Source organism: Lethenteron reissneri, chromosome 4, assembly GCF_015708825.2.
Source record: "Lethenteron reissneri isolate LAM-NWPU_2019-01 chromosome 4, ASM1570882v1, whole genome shotgun sequence".
Lineage (NCBI taxonomy): Eukaryota > Metazoa > Chordata > Hyperoartia > Petromyzontiformes > Petromyzontidae > Lethenteron > Lethenteron reissneri.
Genome location: NC_083782.1, coordinates 1,313,262 through 1,325,952, shown reverse-complemented (window position 1 = coordinate 1,325,952; position 12,691 = coordinate 1,313,262). Strand labels below are relative to the sequence as shown.

Here is a 12,691-nt window from a genome sequence, read left to right as displayed (position 1 = left end):
AACATGGCGAATCACCAGATAAACAGCATAAAAGGAAACTTCAATAAAATGAGAGAGAAACGAACAATAACTGCGGTGGCCATTTTGAACTGGCCACCAAGTTCGTAGAGTGGCCAGTTCACAATGGCCAACATGTAACATGGCAGAGGCGTAGCTAGGGGGGTGGGGGCAGGGGGGTACATATGTCCCCGGGCGCCAAGGTAAAGGGGCGCCAAAATGAGGCTTACAACGTTACATTATAACTTATTGCGGCGGGCGCGGCAGTCTGAAACTACTGCACAAATCTACACCTCAACCTAAAAGTTTATATATCCCGCCACACACAGCCTACATGTCATGTAATTACATTTTGGTACGCGCGCCTATTAAGAACTTACATGGAAGAACGTCCCAAACAACAGACAGGCGCAGTCTTTCAGCCTTAGTCACTGGCCTGTTTTTTGGTGGCGGAAACTACGACGGCCTGAAACACACTGGAGTGCACTATCAGAAGCTGTTAAAGCTATCTACGAAGGACTGGATGAACTAGTAGGGCTGCTAGACAAATTATCGGAGGACGTAACTATGACGCCTGAAACCAGAAGTGATGCAGAACAGTTACAGGCATGCGTTTTAAATTTTAACTTCATAGTTTTATTACATTTCTGGAATGTCATTCTTGGAAAAATTTATCGTATTCAGAAGCGCTTACAGGATCCTATGAATTTCAAGGAAGCAGCAACTGATCTTGAATCTTTGGGGCATGAATTTGTCAAGCTTCGTGATGATTTGAGCCAATTTGCTGTAGAAAACGCCAAAACAAGATGCACAGCCTGGGAGATCGATGTGGACAGAAGAATTAGGCGACCTCGGAAGATGCCAGGAGAACTGACAAGAGATGCAGGACTTTCAGCAGAAGAAGAAATTGTGCGCGTTATGAAGAGCGTATTTTATCGACTTCAACAGGAGATGTCAACACGGTTTTTACGACTAAAAGACCTGAACACAAAATTTGGATTTCTGCTGGACGTCAAAACTCTTCTATCCGACACAGATGTCGATGCAATTCGTCGAAATTGCACAGATTTTGGAAATTTCTATGACACCGACATCAATGGCCACGAACTTTTCACAGAAATTGGAGATTGCAAAATGCTGCTCAGTAACCGGAATTAAGTTCTACCAGAAACTGCTTTGGATCTTCTTGGTTTGATTGTGTTTTATGGAGACGACATATTTCCGAATTTGCGAATTTCACTGCAAATTTTATTAACAATAGCAGTTTCAATTGCAAGCTGTGAGCGGTCGTTCAGCAAATTGAAACTTATTTTGTCGTATTTGCGTGCTTCAATGGGACAAGATCGTCTCAGCGATCTTGCTCTTCTTAGCGTTGAAAGAGAAACATTGGAAAAAACTGATTTTGATTACGTGATTGACCAGTTTGCGACAGTGAAATCAAGAAAAATTAATCTTTTGTAGACTATGTCAACCAGTCTACGACAGTGACTGAGTGAGCCATGTAATATAATTTCTATAAATTTGCTTCTTTAAATACAATGTTTCATTAAAAATTAAATTATTCCTTAACATCTCGCCACCACGGCGCCCCACAGCAGCGCTGTAGCCACTGCTGGTTTGCCCGCAGTTCAATTGTGGCATATGCGAATTCAATAACATGAATTTACCAATGTATACAGATTCTTTCATTTATTATTTATTTCCCATGAAAAATAAATGTTTTTTTACGTAAACAATGGAGACCTCACAAATGTTATTGGACCTCCACAGCCTGCAGGTCATCAATCTATCTTGCTGTTTCACAAATAAAGATAGTGTGTGTTTGGCCTCGTGTTGCACGGATGGTGCGGCGCAGCTGATCACTGTAACGAGCACCTGGAGTAGTCGGGGGTCTCCGGCACATCTCGAGTCAACCTCGAGACCGATCTACACGACTCGCATTGTTACACAGCTCGCAATTGAAGTTAGACTCATACCTGTGGTGCCAAGTTAATTTAAATTAAAACGCGTATACATATACAAAACCGTAAGGGGCCGTCCATAAGTGACGTCACGCGATTTTGGCCGATTTTTGCCCCTCCCCCCTTCGTCATACCGCGTCACAAAAAGTCAGACCCCCCCCTCTCAAATATGACGTCACAAAGCTCTGCCCCCCCCCCCCAAAGTAAAACATGCTTCAAATCGCTTTAAGCTATTGTCATTGTGGTGCATATTTAATGTGGCGCTGCACTCTGATATTGTAGGAGAAAACATTTATTAAAAAGTCTATTTAATTAAGTAGAACGTGTTGTCTATATGTATTTAAAGTTGCGCATTTTGATGTGACGTCACATTTCTCAAACCCCACCCCCCTCGTCACAAATGTCTGACCCCCCCCCCCTAGGTGCGTGACGTCATTTATGGACGCCCCTTAATGCAACTTCAGTAACTAATGCATTTTTCTACTCAATTTGCCAAATGGTATACCCATGACAGCCACATTGAGAAGATGAGAGATAAAGTCAGCTCCCGCAAAATCATCCGCAAGCTTGCAAACTCAACACGTGGAGCGCGCACAGCCACAACCAAGACCTCGCCATTCGCCCTCGGCTGCTCCAACGGCGAGTGGTGCGCCTGCCAAGTCTGGGAACGATCGGTCCACGCAAGATAACAGACGTTCTGACCTGCCCCTTCCGGACACGTGAAAAAGAACTTTATAGCGCGTCGGATGCCTCCAGTGTGAATACACATTACAATTATGATTCCCTGCCGCATCATCAAAGAGTGCCTCAAAACCCACAAACGTCAACAGCTCGTAACATCCTCGCTGGACTAGCGCCACCGGACATGCGGAGAGTCGTGGCGAGTTAAGCGGAGAGGAGGCGACACCATACCTGTCAACCACCTATCAGTGCCCCCTACCTTATTGCAGACCAATTCAGACCGTATTGGTCACCCCGTGCAATTTAAAATATCAACGCTCTTCCCATCACAAGGAACGCAAGTAGACAGAAAAATGTGCCCGTATTGAAACCTGAAAACTGTATTTCCATGCCCAAGAATACGGCTAAACCGTACGGGTTGACAGGTATTGAACACAATGGAGACATCAGACACCCCCTTGCTTATAACAGCAACGTCCCCCCCTTACTCTTGCCAGTGAGACGCTGAGCCCTCTCTTGGTTAAACAATCACCGCCCCTACTGGCAGACTCGCGCTTGCTCTCCCTGGTACATTTTATACTTTAAAATGAAAATTTTAGACGAGACAAATGTTTACTTTTGAGTTCACCTGGCATGGGCCACGTTGGCGAGATGTTAACTATCTCGCCTGGGACGATTCCGACCCTGACGCCTGCTGTATGTCTGGAGTTTGCGTGTCTCTCGCACCCTTTGGTCGCGCAGATTTTTTCTCCGGGTCCTTCGGTTTTCCCCTCCACATTTCGAACCAACGTGCGTTTAGAGTTTGCGTGCTGCAGCATTGTGACTGCTGTACATTTACATTTAGAGCTGCTGTACATTTCCACGTGATAAGCCACTTCGTTGAGCTATCATTTGTGATAGCCAGGTCGCCTCTGAAAAATCGCTACATAGCTCAGTGGGCTTCAAGCGGTCATATCAAATATAGTTGAGTTGAGTGTTTTAGTTTAGTCTTGAGACTAAACACGACGTGAAGCTAGGCTGGACTGGGAATTCCCCAGGAAGAGCTGGAGTCCATCGCCAGGGAAAGGGGGGAGGTCTGCACCGTCGACTCAACAACGCTGCCGCCGCAACCTTCGCCAAGACACGCGCGGACTGATTTAGTGTGCTGATCTTTAAAGGTGTATTTGACATTTTATTATACTCCTACTTATGCTCCTGCTGTTGTGGAGTGACTCATGCAGTCAGCTATGGCTACAGGGTTTGGTGGTACATGTTGTTTATGTCGTTTATTGTGAAATTTCGGTCACAGTTCCTATGATCACTGTTACATTGCTTATGGCTTTATTTTGGTAATTTCAAAAAGTTTTTTGGTTTGGCCATGTTTGTTTGTTGTAGTACGGAGTTAGACTGATGGCTTTAATATAAGTTGTCTTGAGGTCGTGGTTGTTGCTTGACTTGCATCCCACTGGGATTTTTGAACGAATACACTGTAACATGATAACAAATGTATGTTAATAGCACAGCGTTGTTCTTCTTGGTTCTTTCGGTAAAGTCACGTAGACTCTGTCTTCTCGACAGACCTGTTCTCCACCTGAGGACGGCTGCTTGCGTTGTGGCCGAAACGTCGTGAGAATTATTTTATTATATTTTATTTATTATTATTTTATGATTTCCATTCTACGTGACTTTACCGAAAGAACCAAGAAGATGAATCCCTGCTGCAGTCACGAAAGAAGCTTTACATCGAAAGCACAGCATTGGTGGAAGGTGCTTTTTTCTGGAAGACTTTGCAGTTTTTTCCTGGATTTCTCTGTTTGCGCATAGTCACCTTAAGGTGTTTTCTTGTTCACGTTTTTGTTTGTTGCGGTTGCACCCGATTCAAGAGCCGAATGACTCAAGGGGCGACACCTAATGCATGAAACTGAAACGAACGAACCAACGACGTCAAGCAGAGCCCCATTCGTGCAGCACGTGGAGCCGCGCGGGGTCACGTGGGATGGGGGCCAGAGGGGGAGGGGGGCAGCTTCCGGTGGGGCAGGAACCGGATCTCGTGTGAGAAGAACCGGGTCGTGGTGAGGAGGAGGCAGGCGGCGGCAGCGTGAGACGAGGTGAGGCGGTGGTGGTGGTGGTGAGGTGGTGGTGGTGGTGAGGTGGTGGTGGTGGTGAGGTGGTGGTGGTGGTGGTGGTGGTGAGGTGGTGGTGGTGGTGAGGTGGTGGTGGTGGTGAGGTGGTGGTGAGGTGGTGGTGGTGAGGCGGTGGTGGTGAGGCGGTGGTGGTGAGGAGATGGTGGCGAGGTGGTGGTGAGGTGGTGGTGGTGGTGAGGCGGTGGTGGTGAGGAGATGGTGGTGAGGTGGTGAGGGGTGGTGAGGAGATGGTGGTGAGGTGGTGGTGAGGTGGTGGTGGTGGTGAGGAGAGGTGGTGGTGGTGAGATGGTGGTGGTGGTGAGGAGAGGTGGTGATGGTGAGGAGAGGTGGTGATGGTGAGGAGGTGGTGGTGAGGTGATGGTGAGGTGGTGGTGAGGAGAGGTGGTGATGGTGAGGAGGTGGTGGTGAGATGGTGGTGGTGGTGAGGAGAGGTGGTGATGGTGAGGAGGTGGTGGTTAGGAGATGGTGAGGTGGTGGTGAGGTGATGGTGAGGTGGTGGTGAGGTGGTGGTGGTGAGGATATGGTGAGGTGGTGAGGTGATGGTGAGGTGGTGGTGGTGATGGTGGTGGTGAGGTGATGGTGAGGTGGTGAGGTGGTGGTGGTGGTGAGGAGATGGTGAGGTGGTGGTGGTGATGGTGGTGGTGAGGTGATGGTGAGGATGGTGAGGAGGTGGTGATGGTGAGGTGGTGGTGGTGAGGAGAGGTGGTGAGGAGAGGTGGTGGTGGTGAGGTGGTGGTGGTGAGAAGAGGTGGTGAGGAGAGGTGGTGATGGTGAGGAGGCGGTGGTGGTGAGGTGATGGTGAGGTGGTGATGGTGAGGTGGTGGTGATGGTGAGGTGATGGTGTGGTGATGGTGAGGTGAGGTGATAGTGAGGTGATAGTGAGGTGATGGTGAGGTGGTGGTGGTGGTGAGGTGGTGGTGAGGTGGTGGTGGTGGTGAGGTGGTGGTGAGGTGGTGGTGGTAATGGTGAGGTGGTGGTGAGGTGGTGAGGAGAGGTGGTGAGGTGATGGTGAGGTGAGGTGATGGAGAGGTGGTGATGGTGAGGTGATGGTGAGGTGATGGTGAGGTGGTGATGGTGGTGAGATGGTGATGGTGAGGTGATGGTGAGGTGATGGTGATGGTGAGGTGGTGATGGTGAGGAGAGGTGGTGATGGTGAGGTGGTGGTGAGGTGAGCGCGAGGGCTGCGCGACTGACGTGCGCACTCCCCCCTGTCCCAGAGTGGCGGCATCTTCCAGAACTCGGGGGAAGAAAGGGGAGGGGGCCCGGGGAGGGGTCAGGGGGAGGTCACGGGGGGGGTTAAGGGGTGGGGTCATGGGGGGGTCACGGGAGGTCACGGGGAGAGGCCGTCGGGCCCCCCAGGAGGAAGTGGTTCGCGACTCCACCGCATGACTCGTCACTCCACCACGTCGCTCTGGGGGGCTCCGCGTCACTCTGGGGGCTCCATGTCACTCTGGGGGGCTCCGCCTCACTCTGGGGGGCTCCACGTCACTCTGGGGGGCTCCGCGTCACTCTGGGGGGCTCCGCCTCACTCTGGGGGGCTCCGCGTCACTCTGGGGGGCTCCGCCTCACTCTGGGGGGCTCCGCGTCACTCTGGGGGGCTCCGCCTCACTCGACTTTTGCGTTGCTCGTCACTCCACCGCTCCGGGCCGGGTGGCTATTGAATAAGCGCCTCTGTCCACGGCAACTCGCAGACCGCGTCACTCCGCGGCTCAACCTCGTTACTCGCACCCCCCCACTCGCCCGCGTCACTCCGTGACACCGCCGCCGCTCTCGCCGTGACGAGGGGGCCAGGCCGTCCCCGCCGTGACGAGGGGGCCAGGTCCCCGTGACGAGGCTGCGCTACATCCCCGCGGGGGTCGTCGTCTCGCTGAGTCACCGCCGCTCGTTGTTGTTGTCCGCGGCCGCCTCGCATTGGCCAAGGGCCCCGAATGAATCCGAAACTCCGCCAGCCGCGGGTCGCCTCCTCCTCTTCCTCCTTCTCCTCCTGCTCGTGTCCTTGCTGATGATGTTGAGCAGTCACCGGGGGATAGTGGCCGTGACTCCCTCTGAGTTCATCACGATCGGAGAGAGGGGAGAGAGGGGAGTTGCGTGGCACGGCCATCGCTGATATGCGCAGATAAGACGACGGTTTTATAAATGACGGTCATCATCGTCGTCATCGTCGTCGCCATGCCCTTGCTGCTGTTGCTGGAGACCATCCTGATCAGTTTGGGCATCAGTCGTCACCGTGCTGCTGCGGTCAGTACTGTGATGTAGGAACGATTCCCACCAGCCGCGTCGTCGTCGCGGCGACTGGCCGCTCGCTCCCACAAGTGGGACACTGAAGCCGAGACCCACGGGGGGAGGGGGGGGGAGCTGCGGCCACCCGCGCCCGGCGGCAGTGGGGGGCCGCCTGAGCCGCTCGCTCGCTCGCAGGAGAGAACTTTACCGCGTTCGTCGCGCCAACACGGCTCGCAAACTTAAACCTGCGACGAATCGTCTACACACTACCCGCCCTATGCTATAAGAAGCACTAGGATGACGACAATGATGTGCTTTATACTCAGGAACGCATCTCTTTGAAGATGTTTGTAGTTTTAATATGCCTGTGAACGGCGCCTGGCGCAAGGGGGAATGCACGTGGAGGTGCCTCCCGTCGTTCTCACAGACAATAGGAGCCGCCGCCACCACCACCACCAAGTTATTTCCTTTGTGGTAATCCGTGGAACACCTTTGCAGATTGACATGATGAGAACTCTCAACCTCAACCAGTGCCCCCCGCCAATGGGACGTGGGCTCATTTAGTCACTCCGTCAATCAAAACTAGAATGTAACTGAATGAATGCGATGAAGAGGCCTTTCACGAATGTCATTAACCTCGGACACGTTTCCTGAGTCAAGGCTGTAGGCCGCCAGCATTGAGATGTGTGGACACTTTGTATTGAAACCGCACATCTCTCTCCCTTGATGAAGAGGACTTGCACTCTCCGAGCTCTCGCTGGTGATGATCAAGAGGTCGTCTCTGTCGTGCTGAGTGCTTTGTGTGGGCGAGGAATCGCACTCCTTAAGGGCCGCACAGATGGATTCATTAGCCTCATTGCCGTACAGCCAACTAGCCGCCCTGAGGTCGATACATCTGTGTGATCCACCGGCCCTTTTCCTCCAAATTGCTGGGTTTCGTATTTGACACAACGCACGACTTCATTTCGAACAGGTCACAATGCCGTACCGACGCTGTACAGTGAGGGTTGCTTTGGGTGAGGTTTTGTGTGGTATCTATAGCGCGTGCTTCCAGGCCAATCTGAGAGCCCGGTGGTGACCACTCTTAGCCAGATGAGACGGGTTTACTTCCAGTTTTTGAGGTTACTCTTTGGACAGTTTTAAAATGAAAACGGTATAAAAAAAACATTTGAGTAAGTGATTTATTGCATTCTTGAGCATCGATTTTAGAAAGGTTTAACCTAATTTGTACAACTCAGCTGGAAGTGATGTCTCGGTTGCTGGACGTGCTGGCTCTGAATTTAGTCACTAGTATTTTTTTAGTTTGATCATGTAAGTATAATGTCAGAGCCATGCACCCTCCACAAGCCGACACACCAAACAATTAAAGTTATCACGTGGACAAACGAGCCAATCGATTTTATTTTTCAGCAAACCGATTACTGTAAGTTGAAAAGCAAGCAAACTTGAATAATCTTGGGACATTTTTGCAAGTATCAAAGTATGAAAAATAAGAATTGTTTTACTCTTTCTGGAAATAAAACGGTTGTTAGCATGTTCAAACACCAAAGAAAGCTGGTGTAGGCCAATCAGTTTCAAAGACACTGCACATATTATTCGAGCATATTTGTTTGCATGTTCACAACACGTACTGTGTGTGGTTAATGCAGTCTTGCTTCCTTGCAAAAGGTTTCTATTTGGTGTTTGAACATCTTAACACTTTTTATTTCCAGAAAGGGTAAAACCTATTATTATTATTTTAATATTATAAATTTTATATATACGTAACTTTGCCGAAAGAACCAAAGAGTATAGTTTAATTATGTTTATACGATGTTTATAAGATGTTTATAAGACGTTTTGCTGGTGATTACATCCAGCATCAGCAAGTGTTTGGAGAGCTGAGATTTCTGGTGAATGCGCTTCCTGGTCTGTGTTCTTGAATAAGTGTTCTGCAATCGTCAGAACAGCCATGCCTGAGAGCGGATTAAATAATTATAGGCGAGTGCTGATTGATTTTAATTAACAGGGTTAAATAGTGTAACAAGGTGAATATAATTGGTGAAAATCAGCTATCCTTAATTATATGAAGGTGTAATTTTGGAGGCTCGTGAATGATGCTGCTGGGCAGTTGGAGGCAGTCGCCCTCCAACAACAGCGGAGGGCAGAGGAGCGACGCTCACAACAACAGGGTGGCTAAAGCACAGCAAGTTGGCACAGGATGGTGGTGCATCTGCCAGTCATTTCAGTGAGTCAACCCATGGCACCTGGGTCTGTCCCGTGACCTGCCAGCGAACCTTCGACACTTCACGTGGTCTTAAAGTGCACATATCCTGGCACAAGCGCCGTGGTGACGTCACCACCACTTAGTGACGAATGGTGGTTATAATTACTATTCGTTATTGTAAACATTATTTATTTATAAAATCAACGGAAGTCATGTCAAAATGCACAACTAATTGTTTCACGTGACAAAGTTATTGTTCGTTCCAATATTCGAGTCACAATTCGTTTCTAGATTGTAGTTTAAGGTATTCAACGCCGTATCATATAATTAATGTAATCGATTCTTATGCTCACGACACATGCATGGATCATGCATGTTAGAATTAATTATTTTGATTGACACATTTGCATATCATGTGTTCATGTAATCCAGCTCTGGAGGCAGCGAGGGTTGGTGGATAGCACAAATATTGCGAAACTCCCTTTCAGTGGTTGTCGAAGAGGTGCCAAACCCTGGCTTTCCAGGTGAAGGTGGTACAGCACAATATGGACCCTTCTCCACCTGTTACCCCTTTGCGCAGGCGGGGAGTATTCTGTGGGTGAAACCGGAGTTTCTCCCCACGTATTAATAACTCTTTATTTGACTGAAAACATCTTAATCTATATGGTGTTGCCGATTGTGTAGGATTATAAGAAAACATTGATTGTCCTCATTAGTCATTATCAATTCACTGCTGTAGGAAGGCCTCCCCAATCGTCCGCCACCTCTCACGATCCTGCGATGCAACAATCTACCTCGTGCCTGCGCAATAACTGATCTCATCACTCCATCTGCGCGTTGGACGTCCGGTCAGATGCGTTTCCTTACTTGGCTGCCACATTATTCTTGACCATCATGTCTCCTAGCCATTTCGCGTCCTGCGCAAGCCACACTTACACTCCTTAATAGTTTGGATGCTATCATTAGCCTGCATGTGAAGGTATTGGCGGTATACCGGAGTGGCGCAGTATATAACAAAAGCATTTTCGCAAACATTATTTATTTTCCTGCGATTCGCAACCCCGGTCAAAAAATCTTGCGAGGTACGTCAAAATCAGTTCTCGTGATGTCGAAGCAGTCGGAAGACCAATGTTATGAGCAGCTGAACACGAAGCTTCAGAGTCTGTTGCCGTATAGCAGCATCCAGCCTCATGACGATTGGCTAACGCCATGTTCCAAAGGCAGATTTCACTCGTGCACTAGATTTGGTTGGACGATTCCTCTGTTAATTTCCAGAATTATTTCCTGGCGGACGTTGGCATCAAAAGACGATGAATCATGTCACGTTCGAATGGGAAAGCAGCCGCTCAATCTAAGGCAACTTCCGATGGAGAGTCTGCAGCTCATTCAAGGGCAACGGTGACATTGTCCAACTGTTTTATGAGGACTCGTGTGTTGTGCTGCATCGGTGTACCGCCAATGTCCATTTGTTCTCTAATCCATGTCTTCCTCTTTTTGTCTCTCAGTGTAATTCCAAGCATGCATCTCTCTGTGATTCTTTGCACACTTTTCAGTTCTATATTTCCGCATTCATGACCACGTGTTTCTGAAGCATGTGTCTTAGCAGGCAGTGCGGCACTGTAGGCACACAATATATATGGCACTGATAGTCAATGTAACAATACTTGTTTTACAAGAGCTAGGTGCCTTCATTAGACACTGCGTCGAGGTGCAGGGTTTCAGTCATTTGCATCGCGATCAATCGGCGGGGCCACAGCCCGCGGCTGGCTTCTGCACGCATCATTTCCCCGCGCTCCTTTGCTAATGACTCCTAATAGTGTGCGCACACACTCGTGTGAATACAGTGATGTCTCATTTTTCTGCTCGTCCACGAGTTTATTTCATTTCCATTACAATGTAATTCTTACGTCTTAATTATTAAGCGCGAGGCGATTTTGATTCGCTTAAAATGTTTGTACTGTTTTCTTAGTCCAGCTCGTTAAGGGTTCTGGGCAGAGACGGCTGTTCATGCTGGTGCTTGCAGCTGCTGTAGATCTCATGCCGGAATGGAATGTCTCCAGTGTCATTGGGGGTTGTCATTGAAATCTGACCTTGCTTCGTCACAAGGAGGACCTAAAATAAAAACGTTAAAAGTTGAATTCCATAAAATGTGGAGGTGGCCGGGTGGCCCGGGACTCTGATGCTAACTAATCCTCGTGTCAGATCGCTGAGCCACAGTTCACATCCAAGCCTTCTGCCCATCATCCTCATCAGCATCAGCCATGGTCAATCCACTGCTGGATGAAGGTTTCTTTCCCAAGCCCCCGCCAGCTTCCACGGTGCTGCGATGTAATCATTCACCTCGCATGTGGGCCGACTTCATCGTCATCGGTCCATCCCCTCGGTGGATGGACTCTCAGACACTTTCCGTTCATTGCCACTCGTCATTATTCTTGACCATCTTCCATCATCTCTCCTCGTGATATTTCCTGCCCAAGCCCAATTAATAAATAAACCTGTCACTCTCCCTGCCTCTCACCACTGTCTTGTGCAATAGGAAGCAGCCCCCCTTCTCCAATCTTTCTAGCGTCTGAAATGGCTTCTCCGCTGCCCTCTGTGTTTTAATCACAATCTTATTTTTTTTTCTATGGTGAGGTCAAATTAGCGGCGTTATCTGTGTGAATATTGAGGTTATTATGCCAATCGATAGCCTCTGTGGAGGCTCCGATGGATGTTGGTGATGTTGCCTGTGAACCGGCGGGGCAGGGGGCAGTGTAGGATCTTTGTATGTTTGTTGAACTTCTTTCGCACAATACGTAGCCAACCGTGCTAATCGGAGGTGCGGGGGAATGATCATTTGGCCCATGATCCGGCTCTGGTGACCGCAGCAGTCACGATGCCGACTGTTCTTTATATTCCGTAGATGATGAAGGAGGTGACTACATTTGCCGTGCCCTGTTCTGCAGCAATTTAGGGCTGACCAATGTTGCCTGGGTGAGAGGTCGATCCCAGGAAGCTCCTGTGAGGGGTCGGTAATGAGCTCCTTGTTGATGACAGTGGTGCAGTGTGCTCATTGATGCCCACCGCCGTTCATCTGGGCGGAAGGAGCTCGCGTCGAGGGATTTGGCCTTGTCTCAGAAAGGGGGACCGGCACTTGGGGCACGACTTTGGGGGGGGGTGGGTTTAAGAGCTCCATAAATCACAATGTGTTATTTTTTTGCGTAAAATTATTAGCTTGATATGTATGATTGTTCATATACAGGGTGCTTCAGAAAATTGTTAACACTTCCGAGAATTGGCAACAATACCACAAGAAATGTGCCTCCGGGCTCTGGAGACCACCTGGAGAAGATTCCAGGCACGCGTTGACAATGTTGGCGAACAAGTGGAGACTCTTTTACTTTTTTTAGCTATAAACATAGATTTATTATCATGTTGCGGTGTATTATTATCCGTTCTTTTTCCATAAAAAACGATAGTCCCATATAACATTTTTTTAAGCGCCCTGTATATCGAGTCCAACT

The 12,691-nt window shown here is 49.0% G+C and overlaps 1 protein-coding gene across 1 annotated transcript in view; it reads left to right on the top strand.

Annotated features, from left to right (window-relative positions):
- The first annotated feature begins 4,634 nt into the window (after positions 1–4,634).
- The window catches only part of SGTA (small glutamine rich tetratricopeptide repeat co-chaperone alpha), a 34,439-nt gene continuing 26,382 nt past the window's right edge, over positions 4,635–12,691 (top strand). Inside the window, exon 1 of the mRNA XM_061561938.1 lies at positions 4,635–4,726. The gene's annotated coding sequence lies outside the window, so the exon portion shown is untranslated. The remainder of the gene's footprint in view (positions 4,727–12,691) is intronic.